This window comes from Mirounga leonina, unplaced genomic scaffold, assembly GCF_011800145.1.
Source record: "Mirounga leonina isolate KUSES-001 unplaced genomic scaffold, KU_Mleo_1.0 Mir_168, whole genome shotgun sequence".
Classification (NCBI taxonomy): domain Eukaryota; kingdom Metazoa; phylum Chordata; class Mammalia; order Carnivora; family Phocidae; genus Mirounga; species Mirounga leonina.
Genome location: NW_023270426.1, coordinates 70,189,651 through 70,206,574, shown reverse-complemented (window position 1 = coordinate 70,206,574; position 16,924 = coordinate 70,189,651).

Here is a 16,924-nt window from a genome sequence, read left to right as displayed (position 1 = left end):
GAGGGCGTGTTTTCTCTGTAGCTGCTCTTGGGCGCCCTGTGCACCTGTGTTGGTGAGAGGAATCCACTCAGCTCACTTGAGGCTCCCTGGCCCCCGGTTAAGCACAGCCACAGAAACCCAACCACCAAAGAAATCTTTACAGGTGGACGGGACTTTGGGGAGTTTTCTTGACCTCAAGAAATTATCAAGGAAGGTAGGAGATAAAGATAGATTCTCTTACACATTACCTCCCGTATTCTATTACAGTTAGGAAAATGTTTCTATTCCTTAATACAAATTAGAACTTCTCTGCCCTGAAACTTACTGTTCAGTGCCCTCTCTTTCTCTCTGCCTCTGACTGTCTTTGTGCCCTTCTGTCTCTCTGTATGTGTTATTCACTAGTTACCCCTAGGAAGGATGAATAGGCATAGCTGAGCCTTAAACCTTAGGATACGCCACCTTTTGAGTGCCAAAGCCCACCTGGACTTTCCTTCATGTTATTCCAGATTGAATATCTCATTACAAATGTGGCTGAAGATGATTTCATTTTCTGGATTATACTCCCTGGAGGAGGGGATGGAAACAAGCGCAAGGTAAATCCCCGTGGGGCAGGCAGTAGATTTTACCAAAAAGAGGAGGGAGAACACTGACAGCAGGAAAAAAGAAGGCAGAAGAACAGACAGAAATAGTGTGTGCTCTTAAATGACCCCTTCTGAGGGGCTGAACTTGCCTCTTTTTTTTTTTTTTTCTCTTGGATTAAAGAGAGGTTAAAGGTTCTAATCCTTGGTTGTAATTAATTTTCTTTAATTATTCCTCATCTTCGGAGAAAAGTGTCTCACCCGTGCAGCCTTGATTGCTAATGCTTTGGGAGAGTTAGACTACACAGCAAGCAAACAAAGTGTGGACTTTCCAATCACAGGAACATGGAGCCCAGGCCAGCGCCCTAGCGGGGGGAGAGTAGGGAGCTCTAGGTGGTAGCAGCCTCCAGTGGAGAGGATGCAGTGTGGAGGAGAAGTTGCCACTTCAGAGGTCGGTATGAAATGAACTTTCTCCTTTGCAAATCCTATAAAGAGAGAGTAGGAGTTGGTGAAATGGGAAGAGGTTGCCACATAGATCACACTCAGCAGACACAATGAAGCCCTTCTCACAACTTGGAAACCACCCTTAATACAAGGAACCCCAGTTCCCACCTTCACCTCTCCCCTTCTTATCTTGGGTGCTTTCTTTGATTAGGACAAACTTCCAATGTCAGAGAATTATCAGCTGTGTAGTCATCTAACTAAATAAGACAACAAATCAATCTGAGCCCATTTTAACAGGTTAGCTCCTATTAAATCAGTAGATTAACACCAGTAATACACTGTATCTGCATGAGCGTCCCCCTTAATTGAGGATGACACAGACAGAGCTGCAGTTCCAAAAGACATTAACCTAATATACATCAACCCAAATTTATGAATCTCTAAGTGACATTCCCTTGATGTTTCTGTATTTCCATATTGTTTCAATAGCCACATGTGTCAGATGCGTTTCTGAAATGTTGTCGGTAGAGAATAAGTATTTAAGATGTCTTTCCTGTAAGTTTCCGGTTGCCCTTTTGAAGTCCCCACAGTAACATGTAACTTCAACATTCACATTCTCAAGTATTCTGCCTTTGTTGATGTACCATTTGTATACAGTAAGTTCTTTGTTCAAACTCTAATGTAGTCAAAAGGACAGTCAAATCACAGAACCTTCATATCCTTGTTTCTGTAACACATATATCAATGTGCACCACACAGGTGATTATCATATCTTGGAGTTCTTGGAATTCTAAGAGATTTTTATATTGAAGTTATCATCCTACCTAAGTATTCAGCAGAATTTATGAATAGAAGACTCACAGGGACAGAATGGCATAGATCTCAACAGTCGCTAATCTCTGCCTCTCTATGTTCATTTACGAAAAAGATAGTCTTATTATGAGACTGGACTCGCCTTCTGTTGCACATGATAAAGGCTTTGAAATGTCCAGAGCTATGTATCTGTAAAGGATAAACTGATATTCAAAAAGCACTGTGCAGTTTCTTTTCTCTCAGCCTATGGTAAAGTTGATGATCTTCCAACTGTAAAGATCAGGTTCTCCGTTTCCTGGAAAAATTCACTACCCAAAGTCCTATAAGACAAATTTGGAGCAGAAAGTCCACTTAATCATTCTCAAGGGAAATATTTCTTCCTGGTAGAGAAAGCAATTTGATACTAGAAGCCCACTTATTTAGAATTTGAGTAAGAACTGCACATACCATCATAGGTTTGGGTCAGATTGTCCAGGTCCTCTTGTTGGCCCATTTGGACCTCTCTTTCCTGGGCAATTTGAAGAGAAGAGCTCTAAATGGTTCTCAAGCCTAGATTTTCACTTCTCCAAGCTACCCTTTCTGTCCTTTGAACATCTAAGTATTTACCTGGAAAAGTCCCCCAGGCTGTCTTACAGAGAAAGCCTCTCTGCGTGAACTTCTTTTTAAACATCTGACAGCTCCTGGTTTATTGAGGAAGTGGTACCTCCACCCACCACAATTTGGTGAGCTTCATCAACATGTTATCATATTAAGCACCATAAGCAAACAGTAAGATAACTATGACTTCCTTATAAAGCATTGTGATTTTTGCACTATCACTTTATTGATTATTTTTGAAACTTAAGTCCATTCTTATTGACTCATCAACCAGAAATCATAAATCTGCTCTTTGGTTCATAGTTACCAGGCAAAAGAAAGCTTTCGTTTTTCTGTGCTAAGTCATTAGAGTCAGAAAGAAAGAGATGGCTCTTAAAATCACACCGTGCATGATTCTGCATGGAGCACTGGGTGTTATGCACAAACAATGAATCATGGAACACTACATCTAAAACTAATGATGTAATGTGTGGGGATTAACATAAGAATAAAAAAAATTAAAATTAAAAAAAAAATCACACCGTGCATGCTTAAGGTTGGTCCTTAAATCAAACCTGGGGCGTGTGTGTGTGTGTATGTGTGTGTGAGAGAGAGACAGAGACAGAGACAGAAAGAAGAAGGGAGGGGGGGCGTTGAGAGACAGAGAGAGAGAGAAGACATTCCTGTATTCGTGGAGGAGTTGCTGATCATCATTTTTCCCCTAAAATAGCTTAACTTAATCATATTTCTGTAGTCTACATTTTTTCTTCTTGCTTTTCCATTGCTACAAATCCTGGATGAGAACTTTCTTCATTCTGATATCCTGGGAGCATACCGGTGACATACAATCAATATATTCAATATCTTCATGGTCCAGATTCTATTCCTCCAGTCCCCTAGTCCCCAGGATATTCAACACAGAACTGTTGAGCAGGGAGCAATTGCTCACCAGTCTTGAGGTCTTATGGAAGATATAGGTCAGGGATCAAAGCTTTTTTTTCTCTTTTATCACCATGATTTAGTGCTAGTACACAGTGAATACTCAATAAATATTGAGAGAAGCAAGGAAGGAAAGGGCATTTTGCAAATGATCTGGCAAAAAACTGGGCATTTTATGTTTTAAGCCACGGTATAAGGGGGTTGGTGGCAAGGACATCCCATTACTTAAGACAATCAGAACCAAGACTGGTTGTGGGGCAGGGGGTAAAATTACTAATACACATGAAAGTGGTGATGATAAAGATAATGATGATGACAACAATGATGATGAGAATTTTTACTAAAACTTACTGATTTTTAACTGGAGGACTAAAAAAATGAGGAGAGAACAAACTTTTGATTGGTTATAATAATATTACTTACAATCATTTACATGAACTACTTCTATCTAAGCCAGATTACTTTGCAATATGATAATGATGATAAACACTCTAATAGATAAGATTACTTTTATTATAATTTGATCCCCCTAGAGTATTTATCTATATATACTTCTTCATAGTTGTCTTGTAGCATGGTGATATGTTTATTCAGAATATTGCTTAGGTCTTTAAAAGAGTCAAAGGAAATACTGCATCTATTCAAGGAAAAATATATTTTTCCTGGCCATGGTGAATAAGTTGTTTTGTTCTTTTACTAATTAGTCATATCCTCAAACCAGGATGGATTATCTTTATAATCAGCCTTGGCAAATAGGTGCTATTTTGTTTCAATTGCAGACAAGTTGATAGCTTAGAAATGTAGCAGTTTCTTATGAACAGGACATACAAGGATAAGCAGAACCAACACAAATGAATAGCTGTCAGTGTTTAGAGGTATCTGATTTGCTTTTCCAGAAATTTACTAAACTTTTTCGTCCTTGATATTCTTAAATTTCATAGAATATGCCTAAATGTGGCTTTTCCTTTATTTCTCATGTTTGTCATGCTATAGTTTTTTTCACTGAAAGCATTCATCTTTCAGTCTGGGGAATTGATCTCCATTGTTTCTTCAAATATTAACTCCTCTCTTTATTTCTGGGACTCCTAATATTCAGATATTAGGCTTTCTACTTACCGCCTCCATATTGCTTAACTTTTCTTTTATATTTTCTGTGTCATTATTACCTGTTCCCTCTGGGAAAGTTCCTCCATCAAATTTCTAATGTGTTCATTAATTCTGTGGCTGTACCAACTCTACTTTTTATCCCATCTATTGGGCTCTTTATTTCAACTCCTATGCTTTTTTACACATAATATTTCCACCTATTTCTTTTTATATTTTCTTATTATCATTTTGTGTTGGCAATATTGTTCCTAATCTGTTTGAGTGTATTTACAATGCCTATTTTGAATCCTTGTCCCATCACTTGTAAAACTCACCCTTTTGATGGACCCTGTAATCCAGGTTGCTGTTTTCTTAAAAAAAAAAAAAAAGCTGTGCTCCTCAGATTTCTCCTCATTTTAACTTATCAGTTAATATTCCGACTGGAGTACTCATTGCTCTGTCCAGCAACATATACAGGGGAAGGCCAAGGGTCAAAGTCCAGTCTAGCTCTAACCTGGTGCCCCTGGATTGTTCACAGGGCAGGAGAGAGGTGTGAGCCTAAAGGTGGAGTGTGGTGGGCACCAGAGAAACATCTTAGTTTTTTTTTTTTTTTTAAAGATTTTATTTATTTATTTGACAGAGAGAGAAAGCATGAGCAAGGGGAGGGGCAGAGGGAGAAGCAGGCTCCCCGCTGAGCAAGGAACCCGATGCGGGGCTCGATCCCAGGACCCTGGGATCATGACCTGAGCCGAAGGCAGACGCCCAACCGACTGAGCCACCCAGGCGCCCCGAAACATCTTAGTTTGTGTCGCCAGTCCTGGAGGTTTGGGTGAGGAGGCAGAAGAAGAGAAGCGACCATCCAAAAACTCTCAATCCCCATCTGCTTTTTTGGAAAGCCCTAACCAATATTTGGACTGCCCAGATGTTACACCTGACACCACCTGCATCAGTGTTGATCCTGGCACCATCGATGGCCCTGAGGCAAGGACCGTCATGTCCTCACACAACAGTTCAAAACAGCCCTCAGTCCGCCCAGGAATTTCTGACAGCTTCATGTCTCTCCTGATGTTTCTACTGCCACTGGCTTTGATCTTGGGGGAGTGATGTTGTGGTGCTTCACGGCACAATGTCTTGACTGGAAGGGGTGATTGAAACTTACTTTACTCAAACTCCATACAAAATCCTTTGTGGTCCTCCAGTGTTTCATAAAAACTGTTAACATTTTGTATAGGCCCGTAGTGATAAGATGCTTGATTACAATGTGCAGAGAACTGCAATATGGAACTTTCAGGCATGTAACCGGGATTCCATGATACGATATATTAAGGATGTCAGATAGGAAATGGTAAATTGATACATACCACCAAGAAACGTGGCCATGTTTGTTTTATCTCTTCACCTGAGACACATGATGATGTTGCTTTTCTGATCCAGAAAGAGAAAATCCTTTAGGATACCATCCTACCTATTTGTAAATCGCCACAGGCCCACCAAAATCTGGCTGGCAGAAATTGCTTGGCTGCTCGGACACAGAGCAGTGCTAACTAACTTCTGGCTTTCTTAGTCAAGACAGCTTACTGTGTGCTTTAAAAACAATCAACCCTCGAATCTCAGTCCTTTAACACCCCACAAGTTAACGTTTCTCTCTCATGTTACATGTCACCATAAAGATGCTCTGCTTCATGTAGTCATTCAAGGACACAGGCTGATGGACGTTCCGCGCAGCCTACATACGGTGGGAGAAGAGAGGGGAGGGACATCCTAAATTGGCCGTCACTGCTGCTGAAAACTCATTGGCTAGAAGTAGTCACACGGCCCAGTCAGCCCGCAGCAGGGCTGGAATATGTTGTTTTGCGGAAAGGAGAGGAGATTGGATACTGATGAGCGCCACATGGCCTCAGTGCTGTGTCCCTGTATTTGCATTACAGGTTTCATCTCCAAGATGACACACGGCGCAGATTCACCGCTTAGCTTTTTTATTCTTTTTCTGTTTCTCCAATGGATTTTCTTCTTCCATATCCGTTATAAAGATGTTTCCCAAGGTTCAGATGCCAGCCACATGCTACTTTTCTTATGCACTATTTTTCTTGAAGCTTTAAGAAACATGTATTGTAGTGTTTCTCATACTTCCTTGACTATAGAAGTTTAATAAATATTGAGTTATTGGTGAACTGGTTAAATATCAGCTCAAGGCTAAATGGTGATTTTAGAAAGTCCATATTTGGTATGCACATTTAGTAATCTTTTATACTTAATAGTAGAAATCTTCAGTATTCTACCTCCCTTTTCTCATATTACTCCTCTTTCTACCTTTTTCTTCACCTTAACACCTTAACTTTACTATTAAAAAACAGTATTAATGCTGTAATGAGCTCTGGCCTTTGATAGACCAGAGTTGGTTAGTAATGACAGCATGAGGATATTTGAAGAATATAAAAGTAAACAAGAAAACAAAGTATTATTTTTTTATATCCCACTTTAAACCATCAAGTGATTATCTTCATTTTTAGTTATCTCTAGTCAGTGTTACACAAATAATACTAACTTCAATGCCAAAATAATTTTGGAAACAGTACTTATTTTTTTTTAGTATCTTCAATTAGAAACTATTTAAGAGTAGTGTTTTTCATAAATAGTGCAACTTTTAGGGCTACAGGACCAAAACAAACTAATTTTTAAAAATATTGAAAGTTGGGGGGTGCCTGAGTCGGTTAAGCATCTGCCTTCAGTTCAGGTCATGATCCCAAGGTCGGTTCTGAGCCTGGTGTCGGGCTTTCTGCTCATCAGGGAGTCTGCTTCTCCCTCTCCCTCTGCTGCTCCCCCTGCTTGTGCTCTCTCTTGCCCTCTCTCAAATAAATAAATAAAATCGTTTTAAAAAATACTGAAAGTTGGGTTGCCTGGCTGGCTCAGTTGGTTGGTCCTTGGACTCTTGATTTTGGCTCAGGTCATGATCTCAGGGTTGTGAGATGGAGCCCTGCACCAGGCTCTGTGCTAGTCGTGGAACCTGCTTGAGATTCTCTCTCTCCCTCTACCCCTTTTCACTCACATGCTCCCTCTCTCTCAAAAATTAAATAAATAAAATATTGAAAGTTATTTTCATTAAAACTTTCACATGAATATGTAAGTAATTCAAAAAACAAAGTTGTTCATTGACTCATTTTTTAAAAATGTCTATTGAACACAACAGTGCTTAAGGCATCTTGTTAATAAATTGACTTTGAAATCTCTGACATTCAGGTACCAATGAGTAGATTTCTAAAAATCTATCAAATCCTCTTAGATGGAGTTAAATTTGTACATTTCTCAGTGTATAATATGTATGGATATATATAGACATGTGTACATATATATATATATCTGTATCTATGTATCTAGAGAGAGAGCAAGGCAGATGATGTGGCTCTTGTTTTTGCTGCTTTGTTACTGGGTTCCATGGGCCAGGAAGACTTGTTTCTTGCATTGTTTTTTGTTTGTTTAGCCCGAAAATATATCAAAAGGAAACTATGATTCTATATGCAATTAGAAGTAAACTTTTTACTCCATATCAAACATTTTCATAGAAAAGATTATATATTAAACAGATTTATTTTCAACTAAATTATATTGAGTATCTCCTATAACTGCCTACTAGAGTGCTAAAATGCTTTTATATATCTTTTATATTTTTATAAAGAGCCAGAAAACAGTACCTGATATACAAAAAATACTCTATTATGAATTTTTAAAGATTTATTGGAGTATAATTAAAATAAACTGCACTTATTAAAATGCACTGTACAATTTGATAGGTACTGATATATGCATGCACTTGTGAAGCCATCGCAACATCAAGATAATGAAGATACCCAACAGTCCAGGGTTGCCTGGCGCCTTCATCATCCTTTCTTCCACAGTGATCTACATCACCACCCCGCCTCCCAACAGGCAGCCAGTGATCTGCTCTGGCATTAGATTTGTTTTCATATTCTAACATGTTATATACATGGAATGATACAGTGTGGATTCTTTTTTTGCCTGGCTTCTTACACTCATCACAATTATACGGAGACTCATTCCTGTTGCTGCATGTATCTATAGTTTGTTCTCTTTTAATGCTGAATAGTATTCCATGGTATGGATATATCACAATTTGTTTATCCATTCACCTGTTTGTAGACATTACAAATGGAGCTGCTATGAACATTCAGGATCAAGAATTTTGTGTGCATGGGGCACCTGGGTGGCTCAGTTGGTTGGGCGACTGCCTTCGGCTCAGGTCATGATCCTGGAGTCCCGGGATCGAGTCCCGCATCGGGCTCCCTGCTCAGCGAGGAGCCTGCTTCTCCCTCTGGCTCTCTCTCTCTCTCTCTCATTCTCGCTCTCTCAAATAAATAAATAAATCTTTAAAAAAAAAAAAGAATTTGTGTGCATATGCTTTCATTGATTGTGGGTGGATATCTGCCTGGTTCCTATGATAGGTATATGTGTAATTTTTAACACAGTTGTCAAGCTCTTTTCCAAAGTGATCATACCATTGTACATTCTCACTAGCAGTGGATGAGGGCTCCGGTGGTTCTGATTCCCTGCCAACACATAGTACAATCGGTATTTTTAATTTTACTCATTCTAACAAGGGTGTAATAGTATCTCATTGTGGGTTTAATTTACTTTTCCTTAATGACTAGTATTTTTGTTGAATTTTCGTATGCTTTTTGCCATCTTTACTTTCTTTGCTCAAGTATATATTGAGGTCTTTTTCAAATCTCATATAGGAGTGTTTGTACTTTCAAAAATGTTTCTACATCTTCTTGTTTTTGCAATAGTTTGAAAGCCTGAAATTATTTCTGAATAAAAAAGTAAAAAAGAAAAAATCATTATAAATATGGTCACAAGAATTATAAATGTTAACAAATCATCTTTAAAGATATATTTGAATATACAAATACAATAAATTCTTAAAATATAAATATACACAATATAATGTTAAATAATATAAATTACATTTATTTTAATTTATTAAATATTAAATAATAGTTTAAACTCCAAATGATGCTAGCAAAGATCAAGAAGTGGAGGAGGACAGGTGTGAAGCAATAGAACCACAGAAAGCTTCCCATCCATTGAAGTGGGCTAAGTAAAAAAAACTCAGTTTCAGTCTTGACTTGCATAATTAGAGATCTGTTTGTTCAAGGCAAGTACAAGCAAGAACTGAAAACTGTATAAATCACTGCAGAAGACAAAAGCAAAAGAACCATATTCCTTACATTGAAAGACAAAGAACACAGGACATGGCACCAAAACATAAAAATAAAAAACTTAAAGCAACGTGACAGACAAAACAAACATTATATAATGTTAAAGATTTTTTGAGAAATGCAAAAATGTTCACAACATAATGTTAAACAAAATGTGTAAGATGCAAAATGTATTCAGAATGACCATAATTATGTTCAACACACACATATATATTCGGCACAGAAAAAAAACGAATCAGAGTAAATACATCAAAGTGGTGTCTCTGGATGGTAAAATTACGCAGAATTTTTATTTTCTTAATTATAATTTACGTTTCTTCAAAGTTGTCTAGAGTGGGCATGAATTACTTTCATACTAAAAATAGGAGTTCTATTTTTTTAAAGAGAAAAATACAGCTTTCCATCTCTCCCTGTTTCTCCAGCGAAACCTGATTAAATGGTGCATGAAATGGCATCAGGACCTTCTGCCTAACATCTCCCAGGAACACTGTTTAAGTCTGCCCCTTGGGCAACATTGCTGAGGTAACAAGTTTTATCACTTCAGTTGTTTTACCTGGAACGCTCTCTCCCTCACATCAATTTTAGTTTCATCTTGGGCATATGAAAGGTCATATCAAGAAGTTACGGGAGTAAACATTAACGTCAGTCAGTTTTGATTAAAGTGGAGAACTTCCTCCCATGTCAGAGGCCCTAGAAGAGCGGGAGTTTTCCCTTTATAGTTGCAGTTGTTGTTTGTATTGTTAGATGATTTGGGATCACCTCCAGCAGTGTCCCATTTGACTTCATGGATTCACAAAGGCCGCAGAGAGCAGAGATTAGGAGCACGGACTCTGAAGACAGGATGTGGGCCTGAGTCCCAATCCTTGAGCAAGCTCGTAAGTATCTTTGTGCCTTAGTTCCCTCATCCATGAAATGGGCACAATAATAATGGTACCTACCTTACAAGTATTTTGAGAATCTGATGAGTCTCTCGTCTGTACTCTGTGTCTTGTCATACGCAGAATTGGGAAACACATTGCATTTCTCCATTGGGCTCTTCCTCCCTTTTGACCTCCCAGCCTTCTAGATACAGTGGTTTTCAACCCTTTATCTTCCATCACCTCCTCAAAAGCTACCTCGCCCCATGGATCCTGTATCCTTGCAGTCCTGCTTTCTACTTTCCAGAATCATGGCTGGGGATAATCCACACTAATTTATCTACATGCTGTTCCTTTCCACAGGGCCTTTCTGGAGATAATGCCTCAATCCTATGTATCCAGAATGGTGTGACAAAGAACAGTGGTCAGAGGGATGTTAACAAGTGTGCTAAGGGAAAAAGAAATGGTGTTCTGAGCTCCTAAAAAGTCAGTAAATATGCTCAGTTTAGCAAAACTAATGTATGCAATTTTGAGGGCTCATAATATGCTAATGTGTATGTTCTGGTGGCGAAGACAAAGTGTGTAGCATTTCTCAAGCTTATTTGCCTGGTGGAAACTTTAATTTTCTCTCCGTATTCCTATTAACTGCTGGAAAAGTTGGCAGAACACCACTTTGAAAAATGCTGTCTGTCTTTACTGAAAGGAGTGACACTCTGTGGTGAAAACACTCCACAATCTTGTGGGAAACAAATGTTTCTGAAGACACTATTCAAATCACACCATTTTGCTTTGGTGACCAGAATGGGTTCATCAACAAAATCCCCAAAGTGACTGAATCCCCCTCACCTTGCCACAGGCCTTCAGGCCTCTGCTCATTCTACAAATTTTTATGGAGGGCCAGCTACATGGCAGGAGCTGTTCTCGATGAGCAGCCCTGGCTTTGTTTCCCTGGTGGGGACTACAGAGCCTTGCTTGATAGTTCACAAGGACTATGTGCCAAAGATTGGAAACTATGAATCAGACATTCAGGTAAGAGACTTTCCCCCTCCTTTAGGATGCTCAAGAACAGAGCCAGCCTTGAGGTGTGGATGGATGGTGAAGGAACTAAACAGTGCTGTGAGTTCTGCTTGGTCCGCTCTTCACAGCACACCATTTTGGCATCCATGGTCACGTTCATTCAGTCTTCAGTGTAAGAGTCATCCAACTTAGAGTCCAACAAGTTACACGGGCTGATAATACAAACAGTGACAAAACCTGAAAATATTTACTACGTTAGGCACTTTATGTTAAATCCGCTTTCACTATCTACTTGGAGGGCTAAGTATTTTCCCGTCCCTGGTTGAAATGTCAGGCAGGTACCATAATTTTTAGAATCTTAACAAAAACATACATCCTCGAATCCCTTCTAAGCGCAAGAATATTCTCATTTTAATAATTAAAATGTTCAGTGCAGTATAATAACTACTATTCCAAACTTTCTTCCAGCTCCCCGCCCACGTCCCAGTGTGGGCAACTCCACATGTCCTCACTTCAGAGGTGGACTGAGGGTGGGAGAAGGGGCAGGTGGCACAGATATGGGTCCTGGGGCTCCTGGGCTGGTGGACCACCAGCCGTGATTCCTTCTCTGGCGGAGCTCCTCAAAGACACTGCCGCTGGGGTCCTCACACCGTGAGGATCACCGTGCCTTGCCCCACGTGGTCATCATGCTTCCTCCCTCCTGTCCTGGGCATCGACTTGGTGGCCTTTGTAGTGTTAAAGGAATTAAACAAGGAAGCCAGGAGACTGAGGAGGCTCTAATGTCTTGGTGGCCTACATAAGCAAGCAGAAACCTAAGTCTGAGTCAGTTCCTGTAATCGCACTCCCTCAAGGAAAATAAAATTTAAGAATAACCAATCACAAACAGCCAACTGGTTGTTCCTAAGGAAGGCAACCACTTAAGCCACAGCCACTCAAATCATTCCCTTGCTTTACTTCCGGGTTTGCTCTATAAAGCCTCCCCGCGCCCCCCCCCCCTTGTCCGTGGAGCGCTCCTAGCACTCCTTCAGAAAAATCCATGCTTGCTCAAACAAACTCTTGAAAATTGTAATGTGCCTCAGGTTATCTTTTAACAGTGGGTATCAGATCGTCTTTCCAGATAGGGATTCTTCACATCATTGGAGTTCACATCTTGCCCATGAGAAACATTCCTGCTTTTCGGCTAGTCAGCAATAGACAAATACTTTGTGTGCAGTTCAGCTCTCCTCTCTCAGCTCTGCCACCTCAGGGCTAAGCAGCCGCAGTCTCTCACATGACCTTCATGTACTTCGACTCCAGGAGACGCGTGTCAACCCCCCCCCCCCCACACTCGGCTTCTCTTGAAGGTCCCTTTCTCATGTAGGTGAGAAGGAAGTTACCCACTCCACTGTGGTGGGGATGCTTAGTCCTCCAACAACCACCTCTAAATAAATTCTCTTTAAAAACAATTCTTTCTTTTGACCCATCCAAGCTCTCTTCATGCCTGAGGTAGGTATTGAGCTGAGGTTTGCCGTGGTTGACAACTCTTTTTGCAGGTACTGTATCAGTGGCCTCTGGACTATGCAAAGATACTTTGAACCTATGATTTAGTTCTAGACCTTTGGGATTCAGTGAAAACGGAGGTAGAGAGTCTCACTCTGACAGCCTGGTATACAACCAGTGTCTGATTTTAAACGATAGAGGTTCTCTGATTATTCATTGGATTCTGGGTACTGGAGAGAGCATCACACAGGCAAGGATTTCTGTCCTTTTAAAAAGTGGTATATCCGCAGCTCCTAGAACAATGCCTGACACACAGCGGCTCAACAAAATTTTAAATGCATGTGTTATTTTACAGATAAGAAAACTGGGGCTTAGAAAAGGTAACTTGTCCAAGCTTATTCACCTAGTGAACCAGGGAGCCATGGTTTGAATAATTAGTGGCAGAAAGCAATTAATGGTAAGCATATGTATTTTATTTAAGCTTTTCTTTTTTTAAAGCTCTTCTTTTATATATATTTTTGTGACCTTATATTGAAGTATTTGCATAGAGCCCTTATTTTACTTTTTAAAAAGATTTTATTTGTTTGAGAGAGAAAGAATGAGAGAGAGAGAGAGAGAGAGAGAGAGAGAGCATGAAAGGGGGAGGGTCAGAGGGAGAAGCAGACTACCTGCTGAGCAGGGAGCCCCATGCAGGACTTGATTCTGGGACTCCAGGATCATGACCTGATCCGAAGGCAGTCGCTTAACCACTGAGCCACCCAGGTGCCTTGCATAAGGCCTTTAAATTCATCTTATTTTCATAGAAATCTTCTAGAATTTGGTTACCCTGTATTTCAGATATTCATTATGGCTCATCTGTTGGACTACCTGGCAATCTGACCGTCGATGGCGACACTGCCATCTGGTGTTGAATATATGAATTGCAAGCTTAACATTACACACCTTTTGGATCATGGTTTAAACTTTACATCCAGCTAAGTCATTTAGTCTTCACAACAACCCTGTGAAATAGTACTATTTGTATACTCATTTTTTTTTAAAAAAATATTTATTTATTTAAGAGAGAGAGAGAAAGAAAGAGAGAGTGGGTAGAGGGAGAGGGAAGGGAAAAGAATCTCAAGTCAACTTGGTGATGAGCACAGAGCCAGATGCAGGACTCGATTTCAAGACTCTGAGGTCATGACCTGAGCCAATACCAAGAGTCTGACGCTCAGCTGACTGAACCATCCAGGCTCCTCTGTATACCCATTTTATAGATGATTTATACACTGGCAGGACCAGGACTTGATCCCAGGCTACCCTAGCTCTAAATCTCACTCTTTTATTACATTGTCATGTTTCTCTAGTAGAGAAGAACAATTTCACTCTATTTCAGTAATGCTAGATGTCTTAGGCCCTTTGCCTCCTCGCTCTACTCTAACCTGTTTGTTGACATTTCATGGGGTTATTATGATCTCCACCAGTCATCTAAGTTGATGCTAGGCAGAAATTCAAAACCGTCTTGCTATTTACTCACATAATTTTCTTTTCCTCATTTCTGAGTATTTTACTGCCAGTCCAAGTGAGAAAAGTTATAGTCTGATATTCCATCAACTATAATGACGCGTACTCTTTAACATCTATCATCTCTGGTTCAATAAGCACTATGCAAGAATTTGCATGTGAAATTGTTATAAAATAATGCCCCACATGGAAATGTTTGCCTCATTAATTTATAGTTATTTCTCCTAAAGTTAATACTTCACTACCTGAATGGTTTGGAAGAGAACAACTCTCCTTTGTGGAATCAGGAAATCTGATTGTTACATATTATTCATCTACTGTCAGAGCACATTTAAAAAAAAAAAATGAGTGGGTCAAGCATTCTTAGACCAACTTTTAATGCTATACCCATTATTTTTTGTGATGCTTTTATCTTTAAAATGCCTTGCAATTTACAGGGCTCTTGCACATAGGTTTTGTTTTTTGTTTTTTTTAATTCTCCTAATTACAATTTGAAGTATTTTTACTCTCATTTATAGATGAGGAAATTGAGATTCAGAAAGTTTTTTTGTGACATGTCCAGGGACATAGTTAATAAGTAGCTGAGCTAGGACTAGAACTCTGTCTGATTCTAATCCAGAGCCAGACCATTTTAAAGGCTTTCCTAATATCCAGGCTAATGTCAATTTCTAAATTATCTTTCTTTCCCAAGAGATGCCTTCATGAGAAAAGAAGTTTAAGGTCAAATGCATTTGGGGAACACTCTATTAAACTCTCCATTGGAAGAATCACAAACTTGTTATCATTTTTAAAGGCTGTGAAGGACTCCTGCATTAATGAAGCTTATTTAACTTTGTTTCATCTAAGCTTATTTCTAGATTTAATTAATCATTGAACTTTTTCCCCCAAGTAATTGCTAATAACATCCAGAGGACCTGAATTAATACTGTTCAGTATTAAATGAACAGCATATTACCAACCATTCAAAAAAGGTCTAGTTCTACCAATATTACATGTGGACAGGTTGTATTTTGGATAAGTTTAGCAAAGATTAGAGCAAGAGAGTAGTCATAAAAGAACAAAAATAAATGTATGCTTTTGATTTTTAGTTCGTAGTCAAAGAGACTTGCTACATTATAAATCCCATAGAGGTAAGAACCATTTCTAAACTTTTTTGTGAGACATGTAATGCAATCTACTGTCAAAAAAATGTGTTTAATGGAGAAAAATGGCATTAATTTCTCACATTGGTTTTATTAATCATAAACAATTGTTTATTTATTAGAAAATTGAAAAATTAAGCCTATTTTTCTACTTAAGTGGCATAGCTTGTGGTTATTCTGATGCAGAAAGATCATTTGCAAAACTGCTCTATGTTTAAGGGACTTCTGAACATCATCACTTAATGACTTGACCAATGTCGCACATGTAATTTTCTTAAAAGGTCAATAATATACTAGAGAGTGTTCAAATACATTAGAAAACAAGTTATCTTGAAATTGGAAAAATAAATGATTATTTTCTTTGGTACTTTTTTTTTTTTAAGGGCAAAGAGAATGCACTTCAAAGATTGTATTTATTTATTTGTCAGAGAGAGAGAGAGAGAGCACAAGCAGGGGGAGTGGCAGGCAGAGGGAGAGGGAGAAGCAGGCTCCCTGCTGAGCAAGGAGCTCAGTGCTGGGCTCCATCCCAGGCCCCTGGGATCAGGACCTGAGCCGAAGACAGATGCTTAACCGACTGAGCCACTCAGGCATCCCTCTGTGTTACTTTTTTGACTTAAAAATCAATTCTCTTTCCTTTTCTCCCTCTTTCCTATTTTCTCTTATTCACCTACTTATTGATCCAAATTTCTTATCTCAGAACTCTACAGTAAAAGCATTTCAAAAGTCAGGCAGAGTGGGTAGAAATGGACACACTGGTGTATATCTTTAGGGCAACTAAAGCACTGAGACATTTGGACAACCACAGATACAACCTGCACACAGAGGCATATTAATCTGGCAGACTCTGCTCCCCTCCCTCTCCACCAAACAGAAAACTTAAATCCGAACTTGTATTATACCACATTTAGTTCTTGCCTACATGAGTACCTCCATGCACACAGATAGATACACACAAACCTTACTACATTATTGCTCTTTCAAAAGATACTGTTTACTTAAGGTAAGAGAATTTGAAAATCCAGTAGCCAGATAGAAAGTCTGAAAACAATTCGTAAACTACCAAATTACAGTGAACGTGGATTTAATCCTACAGATTGCTCCCTATTACTCTCATCCCTGGAGACTAGGAAGTTAACCTAGCTCTAACTGGTATACTTTTGTACTTTGTAAAGAGACACCCAGGTTATTGTAAACTGCCATCCTTGAATTGCTTTCATGGCAGAAATTTTTACTAAAGGTCAACTTGTATCATTCAAGCAAATAAATCCTAACAACAG